This window comes from Bombyx mandarina, chromosome 10, assembly GCF_030267445.1.
Source record: "Bombyx mandarina strain Sakado chromosome 10, ASM3026744v2".
Taxonomy (NCBI): domain Eukaryota; kingdom Metazoa; phylum Arthropoda; class Insecta; order Lepidoptera; family Bombycidae; genus Bombyx; species Bombyx mandarina.
The window spans coordinates 5,720,599-5,735,255 of NC_143217.1; the positions used below are offsets into that span (position 1 = coordinate 5,720,599).

Consider the following 14,657-nt stretch of genomic DNA (forward strand, 5'->3'; position numbering starts at 1 on the left):
AAGCGATAGGCGAGTCTAGTGCAACTTGTTTACATTTCCTATTAAAATATAATGGATCTCGCTAGGTTCATTGAGATTGAACGCAGAAAACTTTCTCAAATTTAAATATTATTTCTCGGTAACAAAATCAAATGAAAGTGCATCTAGTTTTTGATAAATCGCTTCAATAAGGATTTGGTGTTGTTTTCTAATGTAAATATTAGGTTACTAGGTGACCCGACAAACTTCGTAGTGTCTCAATCAATAAATAAAAAACCTAAACTTTTGTATAAAATAAACTTAAAACAAACAAAAGGAATACGTCCAACGGGGGACACATCAAAGGAAAAACAAAATTTTATTTTTATTTAATTCCTAGTATTTTCATATTTATCTACCTTTTAAACCTTCTCTGGACTTCCACAAGACTCAAGACCTTCAAGACAAATTAGCCAAATCGGTCCAGCCGTTCTCGAGTTTTAGCGAGACTAACGAACAGCAATTCATTTTTATATATATATATAACATTTTACGACCAGTTCTTAAAGAAATATTTTCGTAAAAACAGTAGCACATAATCTTATTTGTGAGTGCCTTATTCATTCATACTAAGACTAAATAAATTATGCTAAATAAACCGGCATAATGAGTGTTCGCATTTCGAAAACTATATACCTTTTACCACTACATAAATTGGTGAAAGAGTCCACCTGATGTTAAGTTGGCGTAGCCCAAAGACATTGTTATATATGTATGCCATCACTTACATTTGAAGACGAAGTTTGGACTCACCCTTCAAAACGAAACGCGTGACAGTTTCACGGCAGAAACAAGCAAGATGGATGCAATCCCTGTCAGAGCTTACAATACACTATACCACGGATAAACAATAATAAGCAACCATATCAAGCAATACAGTTAATCACTAAATAATTATTTAGCACAAGCGAAAATGTATTTTTTTGTTTTTTTATTGCGTAATGGTGACAGCTCAACCACTGGTTAAGTTACTGGAGCCAAACATACAAGTAAATGCCAACATATATAAGTTAAATCAGTATAAAACTGCATTCAGACGAAAATTATGTTACAAAATAGCATTATAGCGGATCAAAATTAAATAAATTATCTGCCGCAAATAAAAGCTTTAGTATATTAAACCATTGGTAGGTTTTCAAATACCAATCGTTGCGATGGTCTCAATTTTAGTTGAAGTAACAATATGTTCGACTAATTAAGACTTAGGAAATGCTTTGAGCACTTCAACGAAGGACGCCGCCCGTCATTATCACACAAACGACTTATTTATACTGAAAGCGTAGAAAAGCGCTGCTACGAAGTAAAATGCAAATTGTAAATCGAAAAATCATTTTAATTGTGGAGGTATGTATGTGGAAGTATGAATTCACGTTTCACAGTTCATTGGTTGACATTGTTGTTATAACGTGGGCGGAAACTGACGTGGGTTGAGCAGGCGCCTCACTGCTCGTCAAAAAAGGACTAAATATATTTCGCAGGTGTCGATCGCTTACATACAATTACATATAATTTGCATACTTACTGTTGGTAGGACCTCTTATGAGTCCGCGCGGGTAGGTACCACCACCCTGCCTATTTCTGCTGTGAAGCAGTAATGCGTTTCGGTTTGAAGGGTAGGGCAGCCGTTGTAACTATACTTGAGATTTTAGAAAAAAAAAAACAATGAGTGAACCATAATCGTCGAACTCTTCAAAAAGCTTGACGTGACACCTAACCCATACCTCAGCTCGCTGAGTTTCTCGCCGGGTCTTCTCAACGGGTCTCGATTTTGATCTAGTAATAGAAGCATTCACGAAGCAGCTACCCCTGGGCTGTTAGATCTCCTTCCGAGGCTCTCGGGTAGCCGTTAGTGAGTCTCAACCCTTCAGGCTGAACTCGTGCTCGTCGCCAACCTATCCTGGTAAAACTGGAAAGGCCCCCGGGCCACACGTAAAATTAATTCTAAAAAACATTGAGTTATAAAAAAGTTAATAAAATAAAATAAAAAAACTGAGATAGCTTACAGTTTTTTGTTTCTCTAATTAAACAACGATCAGAATGTGTTCGTAAATAAAATCGCGCCAACAAATACAAAAAGACCAACGCCGACTCATGATTTAATTATTACATTATTAAATGGCCCATAACGAGCCAGCAGGATACCGAATGTGAGTCAGAAACCGAGAAGGTAGTTTAATGAGCGCGTTTATGAAGTATCCAAATTATTTGACATCCTTCGACCGGTCATTGACTGAATCTTAATGTGACGAGGCGGCTGTACCCTTACGCTTCGCAAGTCCACTGCCTTTGTGAACGATGCCGCATGTATGTGGATCCCCTCGTCATTCATCTGCACACAATCGCGTGAAAATATCTTATCTCACAAGTAGCCCGCGCGTTTGAGTGTTATGACTGTTTGTTACAATGTCACTTGTAAATTGTAGTTCACCGATTATGTACAACGCTTGTTTTGTCGTCAGCGAGTAGCGCCGTAAATATTTATGTCGAATTGTCCATCAAAAGCAATCAGATGAACTCAAAGCTGTCGGCGTCGCACAGGAAAGATTTACCATCAGCCTTTCAAGGCACGTAGTGCCAACTTGATCTAGTTTTATTTATGATCATACTATTTTGGATGTTGCAAAAATACCGTTACTGTCTTTACATTTTTGGAAAATAAGTCGTTACATAAATATTGTAGGAGAATTTTTATCAAATATTTGTAGGCGGAAAGATCGAGATAATGAGATTTCAGTTAATGTAATGTCTGAAGAGTTTTATCTGTCTCATAGACAATTCGCTTTTGAAATATAATTGAATGGAAATAGTAAGGAAATAGGACGCGGTGAAAAATATTAATGAAACTAATAAAGTGAGTTCGTTCGCATTTCCTCTAATTCACTCTAATATATTGAAACTGAAACTGCAATTCAAACTAGGCAGTGTAGGGTTGCGTGCAGATAAAAAAAAAAAAAAAAAAAACATTTACTTTCGTCTGTCACGTAATTGACAGACAGACATACACTAATATTGGCTCTATCTCAAGAAAAAAGTTTGAAATAATAATTTAGTTTTAGACGCTACAAAAAATGACGAATGATATAAGAAAAAAAGGAGTTACACAAACATGAATGATTAAATTAATTAATTAAATTAAACCATTTATTGCAGAAACTGGTCCAAATGTAATCATTGAAAAAATATTCAATTACCGTTCAAATTCATCAATTAAAACGAATACAAATATGAATGAAATGTAAGGCATGTACTGTATACGTACATATGTATATGTACTAAGTATAGACGCTTAATTTATGTATATTAAGCTTTATATATCTTAAAATTTTCGACCACATACGTCAACTTTCGATAGAAAATTTAAAAAAAAATACAATATTATATATGGTTAAATAACGTCATGTAACTGTCAATAGAAATTATTTTGAATAAAATTTGCTATGATCATTTTTGTCATGAGACATATATGCATATAATTATGTGCATATATATATATATGTCTTTTCCTGCGAAGTTCTAAAATGCCCGTGGTTCGATAGGCACTTCTCAATTCGTATTAAATAAATTAAGTGAAAAAATATTGTAAACAACTATTTAAAACTATTTAAAAAGAAAAAAGAATTTGAGCATTGAGGCAAAGAATATGAACAATGTATATTTTATTATTCCGGCGTAATATTTGGCGCACAAGGCATTATCATAAAACCGAATGAATAACATTATGTTCACTGTAATTGAGATCTTTTGACTTTCCCCTAAGTGTTTCTGGCAATGATCCGGGCGCCGGCGGAAGTGAAGATTGGCATCCCGGACGACCACCTCTGGCGTGGTGACCTATCCTTGTCGACCGTTTGAATGTGTCCTGTTGATCGGCACATGACGAACGAAATGTTATTTTTATTATGCCCCTAAAATATGTATCGTGTTTTACGTACTGCTTTACTTACTATTTTATGTACTGTAATTATAGACGTATCCTTTTTTGCTGTTCGTTCTGGATGAACAAACACAGGTATATCAATAGGTACTATGTACCTCGCAGCTATATATAAAAATATAAATGTTCGTCCTTTTAGATATGAGGTAAAACTCTCAATTGAATTATATAACGGTTACTCCACTCTGTGAACCGGAATATATGACCACTTTGCAGCAACACTATGGTATATAACCACCTGGAATAATAAAACCCCCCCAACTGCCGCGACAGCTACGTTCAATAGTATCCATGAGCCATAATGATCACTTAACATGAGATCAGTCGTGCCCTTATTATCTCATCAAACCGCCATGTCTATATTTACTTGGTTAGAGCTCCTATGTCTTCAGCTTATTAGGATAACGTATACAGTGTTTAATCTTGTAAATTACATCTAACAAGACGCGTCTAAAAATAAGTTCGGTGTCAAATTAGGTTAATCGGAAGCCGAGCTTCAAATACCTGTTTCATCTGTGTAGGCTTTCCGAATAAAATATCTCATTATTCATTTTAGTAGGCATGTTTATTAATTTGACCTTTTATCTATATAAGTATATTAATACGTGAAGGAAAAACTTTGTATCCCTTTTTACGAAAATTGCGCAGACGGAGGAGTATGAAATTTTCCACACTTATAGAGAATATAGAGAAGGAGTGCAGAATGTTAATATTTATTTAAATTATGCCTAAAAAATACATTAAATCAATAAACAAAACATTAGACACACTACCATGTATTTGACGCAACACGCATGTATATTATTTATTGTCAAACTTTTGTTCTTGACGTCTGTGGTCAAATTGAGAATAGATTAAATATTGTTTATCTTTATTATATTTTTCTATAGTGTAGTCTTGGCGAAATTTGTGATTATAGAAGTAATAGATTTGAAAACAAAATCATAATAGTGTACAAACTTATAATTTCAATTAATTATATTCGAATTTCGACTACTGCGGGACCACTAGTTCTAAATTAATAGGACACACAGCTTAAATTCGAATTCTATTGATTGAGTCATGAAAGTGCAGTTTCAATTGGTTTGCATCGTTCCATACTTCGAACCTTATAAAAAGTTTGATGTTACCTACAAGTGAGGGCTTACGGTACCCCTACCGAATTCGTCAAGTTCCATGTAAATCTCACAATCAATATTCGCGCGACGTAAGCAAGGTCATCACAATGCCTAGTTGTGATGCCATGAATCGCGCAAATAGATGTTCCATTGAACTCGTTTATTAATAGCAGGCGTAGTGAAGGCATCACTAGAGACGCAAATTTCTACTTCAGTGCGGGCTCCACTCAAGGCTAATCGACACTGGGAAATGTGTAGGGAGCATTGTAATTGAAACAGGTGACCTCAAGACTCCCCACCTGAGGCCATAAGGTTACCAGAACCCACGTTGAATGCACCTGCCTACCTTAAGACAAGATTGGTCCATTGCGTTGATAAAACGGCTAGTATAATCACCTGGGTAGATGTGTATAAAATCCGGTGACTAGTCGACATTAAATGGACCATGAACTAATTTATTCGGCTAAGTTTTTTTTTTTTTCTATACAGTTTCTAGTATGAGGATTCATCCTAAAAAGACTTGGATGGACAGTATGAAAGAATACGAGAGAAAAGTGTGTCCACGCTCGAGACAAATAATAAGTCGGTTTGTCATATTTGATATTATATTTTTTTAGTCCGACAATAATAATTTGATAAATTATTTGAACATTTGTAAAAAAAGGCGCCAAAGTTGTGATTGAGTAAAAAATGCACAGATAATATAAAAAATCAGGATATGCGTTTCACGCTGGGAAGATCTTGAATATCGTGTGAGTGCAGAGATGACGTTTCATAGCCCTGACTGGGCGGGCAGAGGGGAGATGTTTCGCTAACCCTACTTAGGACCCTACTGGGCTACTTATAAAGGCAAGAAGAAGAAGACAATATCTATTGTCACCAACAACTCAGGTTCAATTTTCCTGCTTGAATTTCGGTCACGCTTGCCCGTTACTATCGCTCAACCTAAAAAATACATAAATCTTATAGGATGAGTCCCCCCCCGGTGCATTCGTATCAAGAGAGGCAACGATGTTCGAATGCCGCAGATATCAATGTTTCTAATGAAATACGTTGTTGATGTCTATGGGCTCCAGTAACCACTTAACATCAGCTGGGCCATGAGCTCGTCCCCGAGCAAAGGAATATAAAAAAATATATCGAGATATTACGTTCGTAAGCTTGCTGTATGTGTTACATACCTAATCCAACATAATCAAATCAAGTAAAGATTGACTAGATATTCAAAGCGTCTTTAGACTTACAGGTATGACATCCGGCATACGTAGTCAAGTCCTTCTTTTGTGAAATATCTTTTATTCTGAATCTAGCTAAAATGTAAATTGATAGAGTCGAGTATAACATGCTCTATTGGGAGTACCAATAAATATTCGTATATTCATATAAACTTAGATGAACCCACCTACAACGACTACTCAAGAACACTTTTATAGTAAAAATGAAAGTGTATGTGCATAAAGTATTCGTGTGGTAGAGTTACACAGTAGATAGGTACAAGGTACAGAAAACCGTTGAGGCAAGGCGTTAGCTCCAGATATTTTGTTCCATTACATATTCGTAGATTTAAGTCGTGGTAGATATAACACTTGTCACTATAGAAGTCTATTAACGACGTTAAATATTACCATCAGTTGCGCCATTTGATTGTCTGTATTTGAAAACAAAAAGAAGAAAATAATCACTCAACAGTGGGCCATCGCACGGTCTTGTTGGAGTGTCTACGGACTCCGTTAAACATCTTAGCATCGGACGAGCCGTAAGCTCGTCTGCCAATCTGCATCACCAGAAAAACAATGAAGCCTATTAATTCGAATTTCCAGTAATACGGTAGTCCAGAGTGTGCGTGGCGCATGCGCTCTATCTGTGTTTCCACACGCGTTTCCCATTCACTGCGCAACGTAAATGTCCACAGAAACAAAGCAAAATTTTATTTTTGTAAGATCCACTCTACCAGTTCGCTTCGTTTAATACGAGCCGTTTGAGATTTTAAAGTCAAATGCGGTATTTGAGACTTTAAAATCTGTTTGGATGATTTGTTGAAGCAAAGAGCGGGGCTCCGTGTCGGCGTGCGGTGCGCGAGTGTGCGTTACCGCGCGTGTGCTAGTGTGCCACGGCTCGTCGCGGCGCGCCCCGTCAGTCGGCGGCGGCAACTCACGCGCGTTGTTTCGTATCCGAAATCTCTCTCGGCTCTCTGTTACGCTTCTCGCAGTACACCTGCTAGCATTCAGGCTTCGGCGGCTCTCACGCTCGAGAGCTCGGAGGTCATTCCGTCCTCGCTCGGTTTCGGCCCTCAGCGGTTTCACCTCGCGCCGCGTTGACAGCGGACGTCGACGAACTCGCTGCAGCCGTGGCCACTGACTTTTCGAAACTGTGCTGGTGCGCGCCGTAACTCTGGCGGGCCGTCCGCCTGTTGTGTGACAGTGAAAACGTGAATATTGCTAACCTATGCGGATGTGCAGTGACGGATGAGTAGACTGAAGAATCCAATGTCAACAAAGTTTTGAGCAGCGGGCGAGAGCGGGTCGTCAAAATTGAGTCCAAACTGTATTTAGGTGGGTACATCTCTGTTATGCCAGTAGTGAGAGCTGTTGACTGAATGGCTGCTGAATATTTATCGCGTGCGAGTTGGAAAGTTGTTAGTGATAGAGAGTAGGGAGTGCGGGCCGCTGGCGGGCGCGCTCGGCCGACATACTACATACACACAGCTGATTTGTTGTGGCTCGAAATCATATCTCGTCCCGATTGGCCATATTGCGGTCACTCGTGTCGAGAATTATTTTATATGGCATGATTCACTCATTATTTGATATTAATATATAGATACGACATTTATTAATTCAAAATAGAAATTGAAAGTCAGTAAAAAAAAAATCAATCAGCGTATTTACGACACAGTTAATTCTGATGTAGTAAGAAAATTTAAATAACAATTTTATTTGATGGCTGCGTACTGAACAAGGCTTTGTGAGGTACAACAATAAATAATTCATTTCACTGGATTCGACTTATACCAATTCGATTCATGAAATATTAAATTCCAATTTGTGTACAAGACGTTTTATAAATACTTTGGAATTTATTTTCACGTGCAAAACACGTCACGAAATAATAGAGTAAAAATAACACAAAACAACTTAAATTGTATAAAAAGTTTCACATTATTTATTAATTAAACTATAAATGTTTACTATATGATGGGATATTAAAACAGCATTCTTTTAGTGAAAGCAATTTTAAAGTAAATAAGCAAGTGGTCGTAAATCTTAAAAATGTTACGAATGACTCTACGGTAGAGTTACTACTAATCTTAAATTTACCATTACCATTATAATAACTGGTAAATAATTTAATTTTCTAAATATTATAACAATTATTTATTTACAACATTTTTATTGGTCGTAACATTTATCGGGTCAACAACTTATTTTAAGCCTAGTAGGTACTTACTCTAAGCGTGCAAATTCAATTATTCAAGACCAAGTCCAATGCAACGGAATTATGCTAATACGGTTCATTGGATAAAAGGCTTTCGTTGTGTTTACTATGCAATGTACCAGCGCAAGGTTCTAATAAATGTTTTCCGTTCTTTAACAAAAATAAAACTATACATTCATTTTTTATTTTAAAATTTCATAGCATCTTTGTTGTCATTTGAAATTCGATGAATTTTGAATGTCATTGAAAAAAGCCACGTTAAAAAGAGACAAGCATATAAATCTACATTAAATTAGTCCGCAAGAAAATGAGATAGCACACATCCATACGATTTATTCCTACCGTGTGTCAACTGTACTCATCTATATATTAATACGTGAAGCAAAAACTTTGTATCCCTTTTTACGAAAATTGCGCAGACGGAGTGGTATGAAATTTTCCACACTTATAGAGAATATAGAGAGGAAGTGCACAATGCTAATATTTTTTTTAAATAATGCATAAAAGATACATTAAATCAATAAAGAAAACATTACACACACTACATACCATGTATTTGACGCACACACGTGTGCATACTATTTATTGTCAAACTTTTGTTCTTGGCGTCTGTTGTCAAATTGAGAATAGATTAAATATTGTTTGTCTTTGTTAATATTTTTTATAGTGTAGTCTTAGCGAAATTTGTGATTTTAGAAGTATGAAATACAATCATAATAGTGTACAAACTTACAAATTCCAATTAATTATAGTCGAATTTCGACTACTGCGGGACCTCTAGTATATTATTACTAGACAGAAGAGTTCGTAATTCATCAGATCTCAAATAGTAATCATTCAAACATAAATCAATACCAATTATCAACACTCTTTAAATGATACTCTTAAAATGATTTAAGAGTATCGAAGTACAATTGTTAATAGTGGAAGGGCATATATATTATCTGGTTGTTCACACTTCTCAGAAGATATACTGTGTGAAATACGCGTACCTTAGAAAACGCGTATTTACTTAGAAGAATTAAATAGTATAATACTACTTAAATAAACAATAGGTTAAAGTCTAAGAAACAATGTACTAGGTTATCTGCTGTCTCTGTCTAATAAGTTTAATTAAAGTACTAAAATTACCGCGAACTATTAATAGGGATTACTAAAATGCTTGACCTCCGTACATTAACTACACAACAAGTACTAGTTTATCAAATGCTAAAGCGCGTCGAGATTCTTCGCGCGTTTCTAGAAGCTATTTTGTAACAACCGCATAGATCTTTGAAGTGGTCGTGGCCTAAACGATAAGACGTCCAGTGCATTCGTATCTAGCGATGCAACGGTGTTCCAATCCTGTAAGCAAGTACCAATTTTTCGAATGAAATACGTACTTAAGAAACGTTCACGATTGACTTCCACGGTGAAGGAATAACATCGTGTAATAAAAATCAAAGCCGCTAAATTATAATTTGCGTAATAACTTTGGTAGGGCCTCTTGTGAGCCCGCACACGTGCTAGGTACCATCAGCCTGCCTATTTCTGCCGTGAAGCAGTAATGCGTATTGGTTTGAAGGGATTGAAAGGAAAAAATCCTTTAAGGAACGCTCGAAATTGAAACTGTATGTAATCCACTTCAAGCAAGCGGAATACATAAACTCACTCTTACTTACGTTTGCATTAGAGAAAGTGTGCGCTAATTGTAAATTACGTAGCAACATATTCGAGTGGCGTCCAAAGTGCCTGTTTGTTGAAGCGATTGTAATGTTAAACTTGAATTTAGCATTAATTAACAATTTATCAAAAAAAAGAAAATAGTCTGTATAAATATAGAATGTATATTTTGTTTGTGTATCGAATTTCGGTCTATCGATTTCCGTACAGTTTGGTATTAAGGTTACATCGAATTTAAGCTGTAAGCAGCTATTATAGAGTTGTTTGTTCGTGCCCATAAAGACAAATAACGAAGCATGACGTCATTATGCAAATAATGCTTATAAAGTTAACGAGCGGGAAATAATTATTTGGGATGCATCGTCCTGAGAAGATTCTTCCATTATTTTCTCCGTCAAAAATTTCTGTTTGAGCGATTATTTTACATGTAGTTTTTCTTACAGTGTCGATCTTAAATCCGTAATTTAAAGAAAGCACGGACCCGAAAAATCAATCTTTTAAATGAATCTTATGTTTTAATTGCCTGTAATGTTAAGAAGTACTGTCAAGTCACAATTGAAGTTACTTTTACGAATTGATCTGTTTTTTTTCATTATGTAATATCTGATTACTTTACATAGGTCACGAACAACGAAAAACTCGAGATTAAAATGTAAAATTGTATTTAGAAAGGTATATGAAAAAACCTAACACTTAGTTCTTCCTATTGTTCAACACGTCGAACCTGCGTTAACGTCTCGGCCAGATATCTACTTATCTTGTTAATCGGTTCTGATGTACCCTCCATCAATCAAATCGGGTCCAGTTTGGCCGTAGTTCAAAGAGAAGATAAAAATGTGCCAATCTAAAATCGGGACAAGGCCGCGCCCCCAATTCCCACGCTCCACGTAATAAACTCGCAATACAGAATTTGTACCATTCCGTTTGTAACTCGATAGCATAATCCGATTTATAATAAAAACGAAAACAGAACTTTTATATCGGATTTAAATAATTTTCAAATTCGAACTTTCACAAACAACACTTTCTCGTACCGCAACCGATTGAATCGTGTAACGTAGGAAAGAAATGAAAAATGAAACCGTAGAAATGTAACTTCAAACTTCAAAAATGTCGTAAAAAAATATGTGAAAAAAATAGAGATATATTCCTAAAAATTTGAGAACTCAAGTACATTGCGCCGGCAGTCATTATCACTGTGGAACGTCACGCGGCGCCGGCAGTTCTTATGTCAACAGAGAAGCGATTGCAGGTGCCGGCGATCAGACGAGGTCGTTCACCCCGTCGATATTTGGATACACTATACAACACCCATACAGAACACCCATAAAGTCTTCCATGGACGTAATACAATAAACAGGATTTGACAGAGGTGCGACAGAGATGCCTATAGCTGTCCTTGTCTGTTCTTACAACGAGGAGTGGGTTTTTTCCAGTATACGGAACACTATTTAAAAAATATTTTTCAACCATTGGGATCAAGGCAATGAGTTTATAGGTCACAGTGTCTAACGATTATTTCAAAATACAGTATTGTTAATTGTTAGTTTTGAGTAATGCAGTGGTTTTCAAATCAAATCCTAAGGATTACAATTTTAAAGTTTTTATTTGTATCCGAATGTTTAAAAGTTATAATAGAGCTATGGTTGTCAAAATAGATAACGGTCTCTGAGACGCGGTCGCAGAACAGCAGACCTACGGACGTCGAACACGTCGTGGTGTTACCAGCACAGATGTTAAATTAGCTAGATTTAATCATAAATGAAGTCTACATTGAAAGAAACGAAGTTTACATAATTATGTGTATTTTGAATTAAAATTATGAAGTCTCACACTCAATGGTCCAGAGCTAAGACTTTCTTCCGTTAGGATAAAAAAACTTACTCGTGCGAGTAAAGAACACTAACACGTTCGAGACAAGAACAAGTTTTTTTTATGATTGGAGGTTCACTAATGGCCCGTAGGCCTTTCCAGTTTCACCAGGGCAGGTAGGCGAGCAAAGGCTCAGCCAGGAGGGGTGGGATTTGCTAACAGCTGCCCGAGTGCCTCCAAAGGAGACCTAACAACTCAAGAGCAACTGCCTCGCGAATGAATCTACTACCGGATCGGAATCGCGATTCGCTGAGAAGATCCGGCGAGAAATTCAGCGAGCTGATGCATGGGTATTAGGTTGCACGTCGACCTCTTTGTCGAGTTCAACGAGTACGGTTACCGGGGTTCATGTGCTCGTTCTACGTGATGATTAAATTCATAGACCAGCGTGTAGTTTACGAACAAATTTTATGACTGTGACGTGGGGCCTAATTTTTTAGATAATCTATCGTTGCTGGCAACACCGAATGTCTTATTCCGCGACTCCAGGATAGGGAATTCGAAACATGTCGCTAGTTTATGAATATGGAACGCGGCTTTGGTATTTCGGTCACGAGACTTAACGAATACAAGCTTCCTTTTCGTTTTTCGATTGGAACACGACACAGGACGCGGCTTACAGCCACGTTTTTACAAAAATAGAAGGCGATTCTGAGAATAATTTTACGGATTTTTCAATTAAAAAACGCGATCAAATAAAAATGGAATTCAATGATTCGAAGTGTATGCTACGATATTACTTTGTACTTTCGACGGAAAAATATCGCTCTTTTTTTCCTCGTTCTTTTTAGAGCTCTTCAAAATCAGCGAAAAACCTAAGAACCTCACAGGAACTGTGCTGGGAATTGAATCTAGAACATTTATTTCTGGGCCGGAATCAGGGCGGTACGATGAACATCGGGGTATCCGAACCGTGGGGACGAATGAAAACAAATAGTTCGTAACACAACGCACCTGAGTGGGCGGACTTAAATGTGCCAAAGCAATATAAGCTTTGAGACTGTAGTCGTAAGACTGACATCAACAAAATTGACGACAAGACGACACGCGACGTGGATTAATGAAACTTTTTTTTTCCGACATTGTCTACGTTTAAATTGGAATATCAAAACTTGAGGGTTCCGTTATGAAATGACGTCATGTGCTGTCTCAAAAATGACTTCATAAACCATAAAAACGTTAAAATACACCTGTAATTTCTTACACGTTACATATAAAATTAAATCTGGGTCTGCGGAGGGACTTCGGTTCCCTCTGTATTTTGTACCGTATGTTCCATGGAGAGTGCTCTGAGGAATTGTTTGAAATGATACCGGCATCTCGTTTTTACCATCGCACCGCCCGCCACCGGAGTAGAGTTCATCCATACTACCTGGCGCCACTGCGGTCATCCACAGTGCGTTTCCAGAGGTCTTTTTTGCCACGTACCATCCGGCTATGGAATGAGCTCCCCTCCACGGTGTTTCCCGAGCGCTATGACATGTCCTTCTTCAAACGAGGCTTGTGGAGAGTATTAAGTGGTAGGCAACGGCTTGGGTCTGCCCCTGGCATTGCTGAAGTCCATGGGCGACAGTAACCACTCACCATCAGGTGGACCGTATGCTCGTCTGCCTACAAAGGCAATAAAAAAAAAAAAAAAATAGATAATGACCGAGCTTTGCTCGTTTTTTGATAACGCCATCTTGGTTAGTTGCCCTCAATTAAGAAAAATAGTATTATTATTCGCCAATAAATGTCGGGAAGAGTTGATTATTGAAAACACGAAAAAACAACATTTTCTGAAAATAAATCGTAGCTTTAAAGATCAATTTTTTGCCCCCGAAATCCCCTGTATAATAAATTTTATGAAAATCGTTGGAGCCGTTTCCGAGATTCAGATTACATATATATTAATATACAAGAATTGCTCGTTTAAAGTTATAATATTAACGCGATAAAGTACTCAGTGCTAAGTTTGCCTACTTTTGCCGCTAGGAGCGCTGTTCCGACTGCATAAAACTTTTACGCTATCGAGAACGTTAAAAAACTCGCACTAAGTACTGCATTAAACTTCTATCCATATATACAGGGTGTTCGTTGATAGCAAAAAATATTTCAACATACGTCATAAAACTGTCGTAATGATACTCTTAAATGTCACAATATGATTCCACATCAAGCGATAAGATCAGATTTCCGGAAATCTCTTACACGTACGGTTCATTCACCCGTAAATGGAAAGGTGATTAGCGAATTTCGTTATGTTATTCGAACGTATGTAATTATTTAAATTTTGTTATTTACGAAACATATGTGATACTTAATACGAGTCAACGACCTTGCCTACCCTAAATCAGTATAATTACGAAACGTTTTTTATTATTATTATTTTATCTCTTAAATTTTCACATACAAAACAAGGCTAATGAGCTTCCTTTTAAAAAATCAGTATTTTCACTTTTGATTTTAGAACTCTTAATCACTTTTGATGGCCTTATATGTCTATTTTTTTGTACTGTATGATCAAAGATTGCTTTATTTTGTGAACGTCGGCATAAAGGCGTTTTCAAATTTAGAGGCGCCTTTATTTCAATGTCAAATGCCATTAGATGTCAAACAATTATTATTATATATTTGTG

At 36.8% G+C, this 14,657-nt stretch overlaps 1 protein-coding gene across 4 annotated transcripts in view; it reads left to right on the forward strand.

Moving 5' to 3' along the window:
* The window catches only part of LOC114248713 (uncharacterized), a 254,874-nt gene that overhangs the window by 86,491 nt on the left and 153,726 nt on the right, over window positions 1–14,657 (forward strand). Inside the window, exon 1 of one of the 4 annotated variants that reach the window (XM_089730303.1) lies at window positions 6,803–7,622. The exons of 1 other annotated variant lie outside the window; for it this stretch is intronic. The gene's annotated coding sequence lies outside the window, so the exon portion shown is untranslated. Of the gene's footprint in view, window positions 1–6,802; window positions 7,623–14,657 lie in introns of those variants that run through there. 2 more of the 4 variants (XM_089730306.1, XM_089730305.1) reach the window with 2 other exon arrangements.